The sequence below is a fragment of the Erythrolamprus reginae genome, chromosome 5 (genome assembly GCF_031021105.1).
Source record: "Erythrolamprus reginae isolate rEryReg1 chromosome 5, rEryReg1.hap1, whole genome shotgun sequence".
Taxonomy (NCBI): Eukaryota; Metazoa; Chordata; class Lepidosauria; order Squamata; family Dipsadidae; genus Erythrolamprus; species Erythrolamprus reginae.
The window spans coordinates 84,963,526-84,980,263 of NC_091954.1; the positions used below are offsets into that span (position 1 = coordinate 84,963,526).

Here is a 16,738-nt window from a genome sequence, read left to right on the forward strand (position 1 = left end):
TTTAATCAACAATTCTTGTTCTGGTTCTTGATTCAAGAACTCAAGATGGCATATGAAATACCAGTTCCTATTTTTCCTACAATAACAATCTTGTGAGATAGATTGGGCTACAAAAGTGACTGACCCAAAAACACTCCCTGTGGCTAAGATTAAACATAAATTTGGTTCTCCCGATTCTTGGACCAATACCATAATACCATTAACACTACATTGGTTCTTTAAAGCTTTTTGCTATGAATTTGAATGGGAGGTAGGGTAACTACATATATAAAGATGACGCAGAGAATTTCAAGCAGTACACATGCACTTGCACACCACATACATTTTATTTGTGTGGGGGGGGGAGGTTGAAAAAAAGAATTGGAGTGATCACTTTCCATGTGTAATATTTTGTAGAAACAAAATATGCCTTCACATATCCCTTTTCTTAAAAGGTTCCCTATCTCATGTTGAGAAGGCCTACAAAAATAGGAAACTCACAAACACAGCAGCAGAATTATACTTTGCTTAGTTTACAAGTCATGCAGCACTAAAGAAAGAATGCAAGATGTTTAAATCATAATTCTATTTGTTGATTTCTTTGTGTATTATAGCAAAATTGATTGATGAGTTAATAGGAAACATCATCCTTTCAGTGGCTATTAGAATGCTGGGCCAATTATTATTGGTATATTTGTCAGTACAAGGGAAAGGCAAGTTTTCATTTCTGCCTCTTTATTATACAATGCATTGCAGGATTAGTTGCAATCAGAGAGAAATAAATCTTTGAACCAAGTATACTGAATAGCTTCCTGTGGTCCAATGTTACATTCCTCCAAGGTCCGTTAAGGCCACTATGAACGAAAGATGGAACTGTTGGAAGGGAGAACAAAGCAGTCAGTGGCACCCTGTGAAGGAAAGGAGGAGTGAGCTGTAAAAAATAGCTGATAGGGCTAAATTCATCTTGTTTTGTCTTCCTGTTTAACAGTTCTTTTGCCATGACAAATAAAGGCTGAACGCACAATTTGTCATTTCTGTTTGGTTTATGAGACTGATTGTGTTTATTTTGTAAAGAGCTGTGGGAAAATGTGAGCCGATCTAAACCACATTTTCCTATTCTGTTGGAACCCCTAAGGATAGCTGCTTTGTGACCAACAACTCCACCCCAATTTTTGGAGCTTAAATACTACAAGACTTTAGCCAGGACTTTAGGAGAACACTTCATCAGCAAAATATTCTCCCCCCCAATACATGGAATGAGTTTGAGTTCTGGTTCCTCCAAATTTCTGAAAAATTATATTCTGTATATTGGGTTTACAGTATTTAGTATTGCCAAACTGAGTCAATTTCTTACTTGTTTTGATGCATGACTTATAAAAATAAAGCATTTAGCAGCAAAGGAATCGCTACCAAATATGTATCATCATATACATCATATAACAATACATCATGTACAGTATATAGGATGATTTTATAGGTGTGATTTTATAATGCTGGATAAGATCAGAATACATTAAAAAATAGGAAAAAAATATTTTTATTTTTCTCCACAAATTCCATTTTTATAACAAAACAAATATACGCTTTAAAATATATCAATAAGATACATATACATATTCAATATTTCATAAACCAATATCTTATTTTGCATCTTTTTCAACTCCTGTTCTTCAGTTTGTCTCTATACTCCACTCCCTCAATCTTCATCCCCTTCCTACTTTCTTACTCTTTCTCTCCTTCTCCTTAGAAACATAGAAACAAAGAAGTCTGACGGCAGAAAAAGACCTCCTGGTCCATCTAGTCTGCCCTTATACTATTTTCTGTATTTTATCTTAGGATGGATATATGTTTATCCCAGGCATGTTTAAATTCAGTTACTGTGGATTTATCTACCACGTCTGCTGGAAGTTTGTTCCAAGGATCTACTACTCTTTCAGTAAAATAATATTTTCTCATGTTGCTTTTGATCTTTCCCTCAACTAACTTCAGATTGTGTCCCCTTGTTCTTGTGTTCACTTTCCTATTAAAAACACTTCCCTCCTGGACCTTATTTAACCCTTTAATATATTTAAATGTTTCGATCATGTCCCCCCTTTTCCTTCTGTCCTCCAGACTATACAGATTGAGTTCATTAAGTCTTTCTTGATACGTCTTATGCTTAAGACCTTCCACCATTCTTGTAGCCCGTCTTTGGACCCGTTCAATTTTGTCAATATCTTTTTGTAGGTGAGGTCATAATCTCCCTCTTCCTGCTTGTTATACCTTTAGCTATGCAGCCAAGCATCCTACTTGCTTTCCCTACCGCCTGACTGCACTGTTCACCCATTTTGAGACTGTAAGAAATCACTACCCCTAAATCCTTTTCTTCTGAAGTATTTGCTAACACAGAACTGCCAATACAATACTCAGATTGAGGATTCCTTTTCCCCAAGTGCATTATTTTACATTTGGAAACATTAAACTGCAGTTTCCATTACTTTGACCATTTATCTAGTAAAACTAAATCATTTACCATATTACAGACGCCTCCAGGAATATCAACCCTATTGCACACTTTAGAGTCATCGGCAAATCCCTCCATTCTATTAACTCTCTGTATTTTCTACTTCTTTCCACTCCTTCTCTTCTACCTCCCCATTCTGCTTCCTCTTCCTCCCACTGATACCATTCCCTGTGTGTCTTTCATCCTTGCTCAACTTATATTTGGCAGACTGATAATATATTCCTTATTGTTATACTAACGGTGCCATTTCTCAAATAATTATTTTTGTTTCCTTTCTATAATGAAACATAATTTCATTATTTCTATAATTTTGGTACATGTTAAACTAGTGTTTCCCAACCTTGACAACTTGAAGAGATCTGGACTTCAACTCCCAGAATTCGCTAGCCAGCATTCGCTGGCTGGGGAATTCTGGGAGTTGAAGTCCAGATCTCTTCAAGTTGCCAAGGTTGGGAAACACTGTGTTAAACCACTCTAATTCCACCTAATCCTCTAGTTTTTTCTTCTGGGTCAACCCCCAATTAATTCAATTTTTATTCTTAAAACATTGCTACGACTTAATTTTACTAGCTTATTATTTCTTGTGCCTCTTAATTTTAGGCCTTATTGCTTCCTCTCTTCCTAGTATCTTTACTTATCTTTGTTTTATTTCCTATTACAACCAGTTCCCAACGCCCAATGAATAATCCACCTTGTATTTTTCAATTTATCTTAAAATCTCACCAAACTAATAGTTCTTGTTCTTGTTCACTTTTACATCGTATTTACTTCAATTTACTCAAATTCCTTTCATTATATTGGCACATTTACAAAGTGTTATCATATATCAGGCATATCTTAGATAAAGAAAAATAATTCTAGAATTTATGCTTTCTTCTAATAATGAGCCTGGGTGGCACAGCAGGTAGAGTGCTGTACTGCAGGCCACTGAAGCTGACTGTAGATCTGCAGGTCAGCGGTTCAAATCTCATCACCGGTTCAAGGTTGACTCAGCCTTCCATCCTTCCCAGGTGGGTAAAATGAGGACCCGGATTGTGATGGCAATATGCTAGCTCTGTTAAAAAATGCTATTGCTAACATGTTGTAAGCCGTCCTGAGTCTAAGGAGAAGGGCAGCATAAAAATCTAATAAATAAATAAATAAATTCATTTGATATAACCAGTCTTACACCAACCTAATAAAGAATATAATGCTACAAAGAGAATCTTGTTTTAATTCAATAATCACATTGTTGATTCAATCTAAACCTATAGCCCATACTTCCAATCTTTAATCTTTTAGCTAAGTCTTATTCCCTATTAGTAATAATTATAACTATAATAAAATATTAAACACTGAAAGAGATGACTAGAGAAATCTGTTTCCTCTATCTTAAATCATCCATTTTCTTTAGTTTTCCATTCTCCTTTCCTTTTCTCTTCCTTTTACCTTTAACCAGCTTCTTTCTCAACTTGAGAAAATCTTTATATTTATTTAATGCGGGCATGGGGGCTGTGAACAATGAGATTGTCTCAGGCCGATGTTGTGAATGATTGAATTGGATCAAAGGTCTTCAAACTTGACAACTTTAAGACTTGTGGACTTCAACTCCCAGAATTCTCTAGCCAGGAGAGCTGGCTGGGGAATTCTGGGAGTTGAAGTCCACAAGTCTTAAAAGTTGTCAAGTTTGAGGATCCCTGAATTGGATGAATGTGGATGATTGTGCATGGGGTGTTTTTGTTTAGAATTTTGCTAATTTTATATTTTTCTTTTAAAATAATTAGATTTCTACACATATATTGCTTGTATTTATGGTACTATGTTGTACGCCGCCCTGAGTCGCTTCGAGAAAGAGACGGCATAGAAGTCAAACAAACAAATAAAATTAATAGGTAGAAATCAGGAGTGAGCAAAGTGTCGTTCTAAGAACTTATTCAACTTTTGCTGGGGGTCACAATTACTGAAAACCATAAAAGGCAATTGTAGTGGGAACCCAAACAAAGCTTAAAGGTTAGACATAGTTTTAAAAACATTTCCCTGTGACAGAAACTCTTACAAACAGAGAGGTGAGGAGATGACTAATGAATACTGCGACAGAAAGCAAACACTGGAACCTCAAAGATGTAGAGAATTCGCAGAAGTTTATTCTCCCCAGACTCCTGAGTATTCAGGGACTGGGGCTGAAAACAAAAACAGACGCTTGGAATCCCGACAGGCCAAATCAAGAACTCAAAGTAATGTTCCAATGGAATGCCTAACCAAGGGGATAAAGAGTCCTGGCTGCAGCGGTTTGTGGCTTGCTTTCCTGCTCTCACTAATGGTCTCAATAAGCCTGCCAGGCTCAGTTGTGGGCTGTGTTGTCAGCTCTTACTTGTGTTGTCTCTGGCACCTTTTCTTCCCTCCTGATGTCCCATCTTGAGAAACCAGCTTTATTTCCTGCCTGATCCGTATGTTGCTTCAAGGCCAGGCCGCTTAGAAGGGTGGGGGAGTTGGTTTGTACCGGCCTGATAAGGGTAATCCACTTTACCTAGTCTTTAATTTTCTTCTTAACAACCACAGGTATCTTCTGTCTTCCTCATCTTTCTTCTCCAGCCTCCACTCCTTTTCCTTCTTTAGAATTGTCTTAATGCTCAGCCAAGCGCTGAGACCACAAATACCCATTCCTTCTTACTATAGCTTATTAACAAGGCAGCCAAGCTTTTCCCTTCCCCAGAAAGAAAGAATGAATTCTAATCATAATCTAATGCAGTAAAAGATAACCTTGTTTTTCTAGAAAGGGAAAAAAGTAAATAGACTAATCAACTTATCTTCATTTAATTAGTTCAGTGTGGTTATGGTTTACTCAAGTGATGTTTAATTCCTTTCCATATACAGCCCCTTAATTGCTCTATTGAATTTGCCATTTTTTCATAGAAAAGCAAGCAAGTATAGTGATACCTTGTCTTACAAACTTAATTGGTTCCGGGACGAGGTTCTTAAGGTGAAAAGTTTGTAAGACGAAACAATGTTTTCCATAGGAATCAATGGAAAAGCGATTAATGCATGCAAGCCCAAAATTCAACCCTTTTGCCAGCCGAAGCATCCGTTTTTGCACTGCTGGAATTCCCCTGAGGCTCCCCTCCATGGGAAACCCCACCTCTGGACTTCTGTGTTTTTGCGATGCTGCAAGGGAATCCCAGCAGGGGAATCCCAGCATCGCAAAAACGAGTGCTTCGCTGGCAACGGAAGTCCGAAGGTGGGGTTTCCCATGGAGGGGAGCCTCAGGGAAATCCCAGCAGTGCAAAAACGGGTGCTTTGCTGGCAACAGAAGTCCGGAAGTGGGACATCCCAGCGACGGTGGTGGGTTTGTAAGGTGAAAATAGTTTGTAAGAAGAGGCAAAAAAAATCTTAAACCCCGGGTTTGTATCTTGAAAAGTTTGTATGATGAGGTGTTTGTAAGACGAGGTATCACTGTACTCTTCAAATATTTTGTAATATAGCTCCTATAATCCTTTGCCAATAGCTATGCTAGCTGGTAACTGAATTTCAGAATGGCAGAAGGGCACTAAATTGTCTATTCCTAGAATGTTTTTCTGGTGTTCTTCAGTTCACCAGCAAGGTCTTCCTGGATCAATCTCAAAATCCGATATATACTTTCAAACTGTTATTGTCTTTTTCAGTTTGTGAATCTCTGAGTTTACTCACAGATCTGATCTGATTTATCAAATGCATCTCTAAATCTTTGTGTGAAGTTTTGGTAATTGTTCTCTATTTATTTGTTTGTTTTGTCAAGTACATATTGATGGTATACAGAGATATAATAATATTTATATACATGATGCTAGTAAAAGTATCATGTATATAAATATTATTTAAAATTGCTTCAATGAGGGGCACAATCATTTGGCTGCCCTTTTTTTTGCAGCATCTTGAAATCATCTGTGTAGATGGTTGTCGGCCCATATGTCTTCGAAAATTCACACAGATTAAAATCAGATCAGAAAATTGTCTTAGACTCCTTCAAATATCTGTGACAAATTCCCATGGAAGCGAAGAAATATCAGTGGAGCGTCAGTTGCGGTGGGGCCGGAACACCTGGGGGGTGCCATCTTGTGGGCGGAGCATATTGGGCGAGCTCACAGGAGGGAGTGAGATTGCCCAAGAGGCCTTGCGTGGCAGGCGCAAGCACAGGTGGCTTCCATGGGTGGGGCAGAGAAGGGGGGTACTTAAGGAGACCTCCCTCTGCCACTGCCCCTCTTTCCTGTTTGCCACCAGGGAGAAAGGACACTCGCCCATTGTTTGCAGTGTGTCTGGGGGGGTCACCTTTCGGGGGCAGAGTAGGATTTTTTTGCGGTCAAGGCATCTGTTCCTTGGAACAAACTTCCAGCAGACGTGGTTGGTAAATCCACAGTAACTGAATTTAAACATGACTGGGATAAACAAATATCCATCCTAAGATAAAATACAGGAAATAGTATAAGGGCAGACTAGATGGACCATGAGGTCTTTTTCTGCCGTCAATCTTCTATGTTTCTATGGCTGTTTTTTTGCCTACTCCACACTGGGTTCGGGGAGGAGTCTGGTTAGGGGATGTCCTTCCAGCTAGCATATCAATTTGGCTATCATCTGGCTTAGTTTCCCTTGGTCACTGGGGGGCAGGAAGGGGCGGAAAGGGGCATTAGCAGCAACCGTGTGATCTCCTTTAGGGTACCTTTTGGAAGGCAATGGGCTGCCCCTCGCCAGAACCTCAGGACTGAGCTGGCCTGTATGATAGAGGGCGGACACCCTTGGGGCTCGCTGGCCATGGTCTCCCCGGGACTGGGGGTGAGCCTTCCCATATGCCAGGGGCATGGCATTGGGCGGTGAGAGAAGTAGGAGCCCCTCCCCTCACCCAGCAAGGAGCTCTCACCCAAGAGTTGCTTAGAAAGATTTTGGCAGGGTTTCTGCTCCATTTGGTTCTTCACCTCTGAAGGTCTATTAAATGATAAATCAATAAAGTGATCCATTAAACCCAGCTACTGAGTATGTGTGTTATTCCGCCTCCACTGCAATATATTGTTCCTGGAACAAGCCTTATCTGAAATGCCATAGTTGTACCCAGGGGTGGACTACTGCCCGGAAAGGGGGAAACGCAGTGGGGTAGTAAAAATGGAGCTCCACCCCAGAGCACCCAATTTGCACTGAAAGATGTTGAAAGAAAATGCAGAGTGTCCTGCATAAGCCATGGCCACAGTGTGGCAGTAAAAAATTTGGTAGTCCTTCACTGGTTGTACTATAACATTGTGCAGATTTGTTACCAGTACTGTATATCCACTTGCTCTTGATTCAGCGAGTTGTTCTGTGTACAGTGGAGTGCCCTGAGAATCAGTGTTGCTGGGAGTGATCTTAGATGTTATTTGGTTGTGCTGTTTATTGTTAACTTGCTTCACAGGCCCTTGATTGGGGTATTCTTTACTTCTTGGTTGTTGGTCTGATGTTAATCTCGCAGATAATCTATGCTCATTTAGGCATTGATTGCTGGTAGAAAAATGTTCCCTTTTTGGCTGGTTGATTGTCTCTTTTGCGTAGTACAGTAGTGGTCAAAATTGTGGAAACCTTTTGGGAAACGTACAATATTTTTGAGGTTTTATGGCTAAAAACACTACTTTTTTAGGAGTGGTACCATAAATTATATATCAATGGAAAGATAATTTAATCAAGAATGTAATGCAATAACTTTTATGAAAGATTTGCTATTAGAATAGCAGTTATGAAGAAGAAAAATGAAACATGTAGAAAAACCAAAATATACAAAAATTATCACCATAGAAAAAATGAGATATAAATAAATTATCTCCATGTCAGCTAATACCCATCTGAGTAACCTTTAGCATGAATTATGGCCTTACAACATCTTCCCATGGAGTAAACCAAGTCTTTTAGTTCTGCAGCTGTTATACAGTGTTCCCTCAATTTTCGCGGGGGATGCGTTCCAAAACTGAATTTCCGCGAAGTAGAGATGCAGAAGTAAATACACTATTTTTGGCTATGAACAGTATCACAAGCCTTCCCTTAACATTTAAAACCCCTAAATTACAATTTCTCATTCCCTTAGCAACCATTTAGATTATTACTCACCATGTTTATTTATTAAAGTTTATTAAAAAAATAATTATTGAAGGCAGACGAAGGTTTGGCGATGACATATGACGTCATTGGGAGGGAAAATCTGTGATATAGGGAAAAAACCACGAAGTATTTTTTAATTAATTTTTTTAAAAAACCGTGATATAGACTTTTCGCGAAGTTCGAACCCGTGAAAATCGAGGGAACACTGTAATGATTGCTTCCTTTAATTGGGTTTTATTGGTGGGTCACTTCTGGCTAACAAATTTCTTTAGTTGGCTCCATAGATTTTCAATTGGGTTAAGTCTGGGCTATTTCCAAGCCATTCCAGCAATGGAACATGATTATCTTAAAACCACTTTTTTGCACACAACAGCAACATGACATGGAGCTGAATCCTGTTGAAATATAAATGCTTCATTGTCTTGGAAAAGATCATGTGCAGAAGGCTTCAGTTTGGGCTCAAGTATTTCATTATTTTTGGCCACTTATATTCCCATCACCCACACAAATTCTGCCCACACCTTTTGATGTCATATAACCACAGATCATAATACTGACTGGGTGTTTCATGGTACATGTAATGCAATCAGGATGCAACTCTTCTCTGATTCTTCTCCTTACATATTTTATGCCATCATTCCTAATAATATTGTTCTATTGTTCCTCTGTTCAGGTAACATTGGTTTTAGCCAGTTTAGTCTTTTGATTGATTGATTGATTGATTGATTGATTATGCTAAAGCCTTTGATTGTGTGGATCACAACAAATTGTGGCAAGTTCTTAAAAAGATGGGAGTACCAGGCCATCTTATTTGTGTCTTGAGAAACTTATATGCGGGTCAAGGAGCAACATTGAAAACTGGACAGGGAACCACTGATTGGTTCAAAATTGGGAAAGGAGTCCAGAAAGACTGTGTACTTTTGCCCTGCCTATTTAACTTATATGCAGAGCACATCATGAGAAAGGCGGGGCTAGATGAATCAAAAGTTGGAATTAAGATTGTCCGAAGAAATATCAAGAATCTCAGATATGCAGATGATACCACTCTAATGGCAGAAAGTGAAGAGTAACTAAAGAGCCTCTTGATGCAAGTGCAAAAGTTAGTTTGAAATTCAACATTAAAAAAACTAAGATGATGATGAGGATGAGGATGAGGATGATGATGATGATTATTATTATTATTATTATTATTATTAATTAGATTTCTATGCCGCCCTTCTCAAAGCGACTCATGGCATCCAGCCCTCTCAATTCCTGGCAAATAGATGGGGAAAAATTGGAGGTAGTGACATACTTTATTTTCTTGGACTCCAAGATCACCGCAGATGGGGATTGCAGACAAGACATTAAAATATGCTTGCTCCTGGGGAGGAAAGCTATGACAAATCTAGACAGCATACTAAAAAGCAGAGACATCACCCTGCCAATAAAAGTGTATAGTCAAGGCTATGGTTTTCCCAGTTGCAATGTAGGGCTGTGAAAGCTGGACCATAAGAAAAGCTGAATGCCAAAGAATTGAGATCTTTAACTATGGTGCTGGAGAAAACTCCTGCACGTTCCTTGGATTGCAAGGTGATCAAACTGGTCAGTCCTTACTGCTCTTTAGAAGGCCAGATCCTGAAGATGAAACGTAAATACTTTGGCCACCTAATGAGAAGGAAGGACTCATTGGAGAAGAGCCCAGTGCTGGGAAAGATTGATGGTAAAAGAAGAAGGAGATGACAGAGAACAAGGTGGCTGGATGCAGTCTATTTAAGCTCAATAGACCTGACCTTAAATAGACTCCAGAGGATGGTAGAGAACAGGAAGGCCTAGAGCAGTGATGAGGAACTTTTTTAGTTTGTGTGCCAAAAGGGTATGTGTATGTGTGCTAACATGCATGTACGTGCTCACACCCCTTCCCTTCCCCACATGAATGTGCACCCCCCCTGCACTGCCCCACCCATCTTTGCACATGTTCACAGTCATCACTGAAGCTTGGGACGGTGAAAAAATGGGCAAGTGGGCAAACTAGAAGTTCAGAAAAATGGACTTGTTTTGCCCGTTGTGCTTATTTTTTTGAAGTCCAGAGGATTCAGGGAAGCTTCCTGAAGCCCCAGAGTATGAAAAACAGCACAACAGGCAAATCAAAAGTCCATTTTCCAAACTTACAGTTTGCACGTTGGGCTGTTTTTCACACTTTGGGGCTTCAGGAAGCTTCCCTGAACTCTCCAGAGTGCAAATAACAGCACAATGGGCAAACCGGAAGTCTGTTTTTCCGAACTTCCGGTTGGCCCATTGGGCATTTTTTTCCACTCTGGGGCTTCAGGGATTCTTCCCTGAAGCATCTGGAGGGTGAAACCGCCTTCCCCAAGGCTGAAAATCAGCTTATGAGCTCTAGAGCTGACATAGGGCAACGTGTGTCTTCTCATATGGCTCCGTGTACCACCTAGGTTTGCTATCACAGGCCTACAGGAACGTTGTCCAAGGGATTGTGATAGGTCAGACACAACTTGGCAACCAACAGCTACAACAACAAAACATCTTTTCAACCTCTGCCCGCAGGCCTGGGGCCATTGAGCATTGCCATCTTGCTCTAGACACATGTATGATTGTAATAGAATGAATGTGGATGAATGTTTTTTGAAAATTGGGATTTTTAGATTGACATAGATTACTTTTAACTTTGAGTTTCTACATGTTTTTATTGTATTTATTGTGTTTTGTAAGTCGCCCTGAGTCAACGGAGAAGGGCGGCCTAGAAATCCAAACAAACCTTTGTTTGAGAGATAAAAGTGGCTTTTTTGTCTGGAATGCTAGATTTTAGGACTAATTCATGCAGTTTGCACAGAAGAGTCATTGCACTGTACTTCACATTGCATTGCGCCATTTCATCTTGTATACACCCAGATTATTTCCTTATTTGTGAGGTGGGCACAGTCTCTTAATGTTTCTATCATCACTTGCTTTTATGCACCTTTTCTTGCCTTTACCGGTGTGGTTTTGTAGTGACTGAGTCTCCTTTTACTTCTTCAAAAATTTAGAAATACCACTTTTGGTTAAGTTTCCACCAATTTTTCTTCTAATTTCTTTATAGCTGTAGCCTTAGTCAATTAATAATACTATATTACATCACTTTCTGGGCGACCAATCAACTAATTGCACCATTAATTTAATTTAATTATATTTTACAAGCTCACTATATAAAAGAACACCAAAAAATCCAACCAACTTGATAGCGATCACGTAACACACTGACAAATGTCCTCTCAGCTTCAATACATGACATCAATAGCTGAATCCTACTGTTATCTGATTGGCTCATTGCCAAAACAAAATGAGACCTGATTGGCTCTCTAAACACTCATGCACATTGGATACAATCAGATGAAGGAAAGCTACCCGATATCAATTTAAGGAAGTTGTACTTCCTTTTTCTGGTTATTTGACTATAGCTTTTCATAGAATACAGAGAATTGAACAAACTTTGTTGCATTACATTTTTGATTAAATTATGTTTCTGTTGGTATATAATTTATGGTACGACTCAAAAAAAAGTAGTATTATTAGCCATCAAACCTCAAAAACACACTTTTCCAAAAAAGTTTCCATAATTTTGGCCACTACTATATTTAGATATTTATGTTTATTTGTCTATTGATGGCTGTACTGCAGGCCACTGAAGCTGACTGTAGATCTGTAGGTCAGGGGTTCAAATCTTGTCAGCAGTTCCAATCTTTTCACCGGCTCAAGGTTGACTCAGCTTTCCATCCTTACAAGGTGGGTAAAATGAGTACCTGCTGGCTCTGTTAAAAAGTGCTATTGCTAACATGTGGTAAGATGTCCTGAGTCTAAGGAGAAGGGCGGCATAAAAATTGAATGAATGAATGAATGAATGAATGAATGGTCAGAATGCAAGGCCTCTAGAAATTCTCTAGCATTTTTGGACTTGTCTTGGTTTAGGATGGTCACAGTTTCACTGTGTTTTGAAATTAAAGACTTTTCATCATGCCTTTTGACTGCTATTTGATGTTCCTGGCTGCATTCTGCCCATTGTCCGCTGTTTGTCACTGTATGTTGTAGATGACTCATTTAAAAACAATTTAAATTGTTTTTAAAATTAGAATTTTTTTAACAATTGTTTAGGTTATTAATTGGATTGTTTTTCCACTCTTTTATTATGTGCTGTGAGCTGCCCCGAGTCCTTGGAGACGGGTGACATACAAATCCAATTACACTTAAACTTAAACTCCTGATTTTTTTTTTTTTGTAGGGCTAGTGAATCTTTTGATTTACTTAAGATGCTTTGGATGGCTGGTGGTGGTTTCTGATTAATGAGGCTTTCAGACCTAATGTGAGCCCTTGAGGTAGGTAAGGTCAGAAAGCAAACACTACAAGAACCATTTGATGAACCATTTGATAACACAATCTTGAAAACCTGACAAGAGAACCATCATGGAAAATCCCGAGTTTCTTTTTCACCCTATACTTTCTTTCAGGGCTCGGTTCATTTTTATGTAATAACTCTTGCATTCCTTCTTCAAGGGTATTGATACACAGCTCTGCAGGAGATTAGAAGTGAATGGTAGATTGTTGCATTTTATTTGAGGGTTAAGTATACACATTATTCACATACACATGATTTACTCAAAAGGATGACACATTTAAACAGGCTTTAAAACTTAATCGAACCTTTACTATATTCTCTCTAATAAACACCCTTTCCATTTTAACAATAAGGTATTTGGGAAAGAACTGTTCCTCTTTTTAGATGAGTATTATGTGTAGATACATCTCTTAATATGAAAGAAATGTGGAAAATACACCTTGCTGTTGGGATGGATTAGGCAGTTTTTCCGGCAATGTAGTTAGCCATTGTGATTCCGTAAATAATTAGCCAGTGTGATTCTACAAGCAGTTTGACAGTTAGCAGAAGAATACTTATTACTTTAAAAAGTTGCTAAATGCAAGTAGTATTTTGTAGCAAAATGCCCTCAGTTTTCCATAATTTTGTTTCCGATATTTTCATTTGTTTGTTCTGTCTGTAATCGCATAATCGCAGTTTTACACTTTATTCAGGTCGTCTTTTAACATATCAGCAATTCCCTGTGGTATAAATTATGTTAACAGTTATTCCTCTGAAGATTGTTATTGAGCTCCCATCGCTGATTACAGAAAGTTTTCAAACAACATGCAATAGGCAAGAAGAATACAAGTATAGGTAGTCTTTGATTATGACAGTAATGGAACTCAAAAATATTTTTATTTATTTTTATATATTTATATAGGATGGTAATTTGTAGAAATAAACATTACATAGGTAATGATAAGAGTAATGATAGAAGACAGTAGAACAGGAACAGTAGACACAATGGTGCACTTATGCACACCCCTTACAGACCTCTTAGAAAGGGGGAGAGGTCAATAGTAGATAATCTAAGGTTAAAGGTTTTGGGGTTGAGAGTAGAAAATAAAATAAGTCATGATGGTCATACGTTGAGGCACCCATGCAACCGGATCCGGTTTTATGATTGTTTGCAGTAGTTATTAAATGAATGTGGTGATTGTAAGCAAATTGTTGTATCCTTATGGGCTGGAAACTGGCAAAAACATCCTGAGCATAGCCATGTGAGTGCAGAAATGGTGTAACTGGTCATAAAAGTGAGCTGGTTGCTAAGTGCCTGAGATTCAATCATGTGGTCACAGGAGGTGTGCTTGGCCCTGCCCTGGCACGAACCATACAAGAGCACCACTTGACAGGTGATTCCCCTCAGTCTGCCTTCCAGCAGCCTCAAGCATCCTAGGCAGCTGCAACTGAGCCAAGGCCACAAGCTTGTGCCTCTTCCCTGCATTGAGAACTGACTTACAGTGTTCCCTTGATTTCCGCGGGGGATGCGTTCCAAGACCGCCCGCGAAAGTCGAATTTACGTGAAGTAGAGATGCGGAAGTAAATACACCATTTTTGGCTATGGACAGTATCACAAGCCATCCCTTAACACTTTAAACCCCTAAATTACCATTTCCCATTCCCTTAACAACCATTTACTCACCATTATTACTGGTACTCACCATTGAATAAGACACTTAGTGATCCTGATATTTATAAACATAATTATTTATTAACAATATTTTTTTTTTGTTATTTATTTGCAACAATTATTAGTTTGGTGATGACATATGACATCATTGGGTGGGGAAAACCATGGTATAGGGAAAAAAACCGTGAAGTATTTTTTAATTAATATTTTTTGAAAAACCATGATATAGGCTATTCGCGAAATTCAAACCCGCGAAAATCAAGGGAACACTGTACTCCCAAGCCAAAGTGGGTAGGGTGCACAAAAGTGTCCTGCTTTCTACAAAATAGACCAATTTAATTTCTCTCTTTCCTTCAAAACTGGTTAAATTTCCTTCCTTTATCCAAAATAGGTTGAATTCATTTCCTTCTGCCTTTTTTAAGAAGTGTGTGTGTGTGTGTGTGTGTATGCCAAATGCCACTCAGGGATCATCATGAAATCTCCAGAACCATAATGCCTGTAAACTTGAAACTTGACACATATGTTCTACTTGGCTTCTAGGTGCTTGCTAAGAAAGGATTTTTTAAAATGACCATCAGATCATTAGTTATTTCTTATATTATTGTTAACACGGTCTGATGTTAAGGAGTTAGATGTTCTACTCCCCCTCCCCACCTGAAAAGAACTCTGTTCCAACTGTCAGATGGCATGGCCAGCATGTAACTCATCCAGTCTGTAGGTGCGAGTTTAGACATTCTACTCCATGTTAAGGAGTTACATTCTACCCCTCTCCCCACCTGAAAGAGAGAGAAGGGGATAAGATAGGAAAAGCTTCTGTTGGGGCAAGCCTGATGGAGAGAAGATCGTAACTACTCATTAATGTTCAAGTTTTAACTGTCAGTTTATCAAGTCCAATCACATAGCTTCATAGTGAAGCACGGGTATCCAGCTACTAGTAATTAATATTCATTGAGTTCAGCTTGCAACATGTCCTTGTCTATTGTTAACATTATAAAACATTCAATTTTAAAATTAATAATAATTAAAGTTTTAAAAGGTTGAGAATGCATTCAGAAAAGAAGGAAAGAATGGGCAAAAATAAAGAGAGAGCTCAGCCTACAGCATATTCTCATGGATAAAATCATTCATGGATAAGGTGATGCTTGAAGTTTTTGTATGCTTTAATTTTCACAATTGACTTATCTGTGGGTGGCCTATTTTTTCATGGCATTTGGGTGAAAAAATTAAAGATCGGCTTATCTGCAGATGGATTTATCGAGGGATTCTCAGTCCCCAGTTCATGGACTGGTAGTGGTCCAAAGTCTGTTGGGAACAGTTTGTGCAAACAATGGGTAAGCGCACACAGCTTTATTTGTGCAGGCGTGAGAATTAGATTGCATTCGCGAAACCATCTTCTCCCCTACTGCCTACCACCACCACTGCCACTGCCACTGCTGGTCCGTGAAACTAGAAAGGTTCGGGACCACTGCTGTTAAAAGGTACTTTTAAAAGGGAGAACAAAAAACTATCCTATATAATTGTGTATAAGCCCTCTGTAGATAATATATCTAAGAAATAATAGAAAAGAAGGTATAGTAATAGAACATATAAATGAAAGAATAGAAGAAGAGATATAGGAATAGAAGAAAGGTATAGGAGATATAGGAGAGCAATAGGACAGGGGATGGAAGGCACTCTAGTGCACTTGTACTCGCCCCTTACTGACCTCTTAGGAATCTGGATAGGTCAACCATAGATAATCTAAGGGTAAAGTGTTGGGGGTTTGGGGATGACACTATGGAGTCCGGTAATGAGTTCCACGCTTCAACAACTCGGTTACTGAAGTCATATTTTTTTACAGTCAAGTTTGGAGCGGTTAATATTAAGTTTAAATCTGTTGTGTGCTCTTGTGTTGTTGTGGTTGAAGCTGAAGTAGTCGCCGACAGGCAGGACGTTGCAGCATATGATCTTGCGGGCAATACTTAGATCTTTTTAAGACGTCTTAGTTCTAAACTTTGTTTTTTTAGCATCTAAAACTGTCAGTTTATCTATGAGTATATACAATAAATGCTTTTTGTATAATTCTTTTTTTCTTTTTTTAATAATATCAAACTTTTAAGAAAGAAAAAATAAATTTAAAAGTTTGGAATTATGTGTGGAGCCTGTTTGCTATTGTGGTTAAAGTATCAGACTA

General features: G+C 38.6%; 1 protein-coding gene across 1 annotated transcript in view; it reads left to right on the top strand.

Moving 5' to 3' along the window:
* Positions 1-16,738, top strand: part of GRK7 (G protein-coupled receptor kinase 7) — a 51,202-nt gene that overhangs the window by 13,764 nt on the left and 20,700 nt on the right. The gene's annotated exons all lie outside the window — the stretch shown is intronic.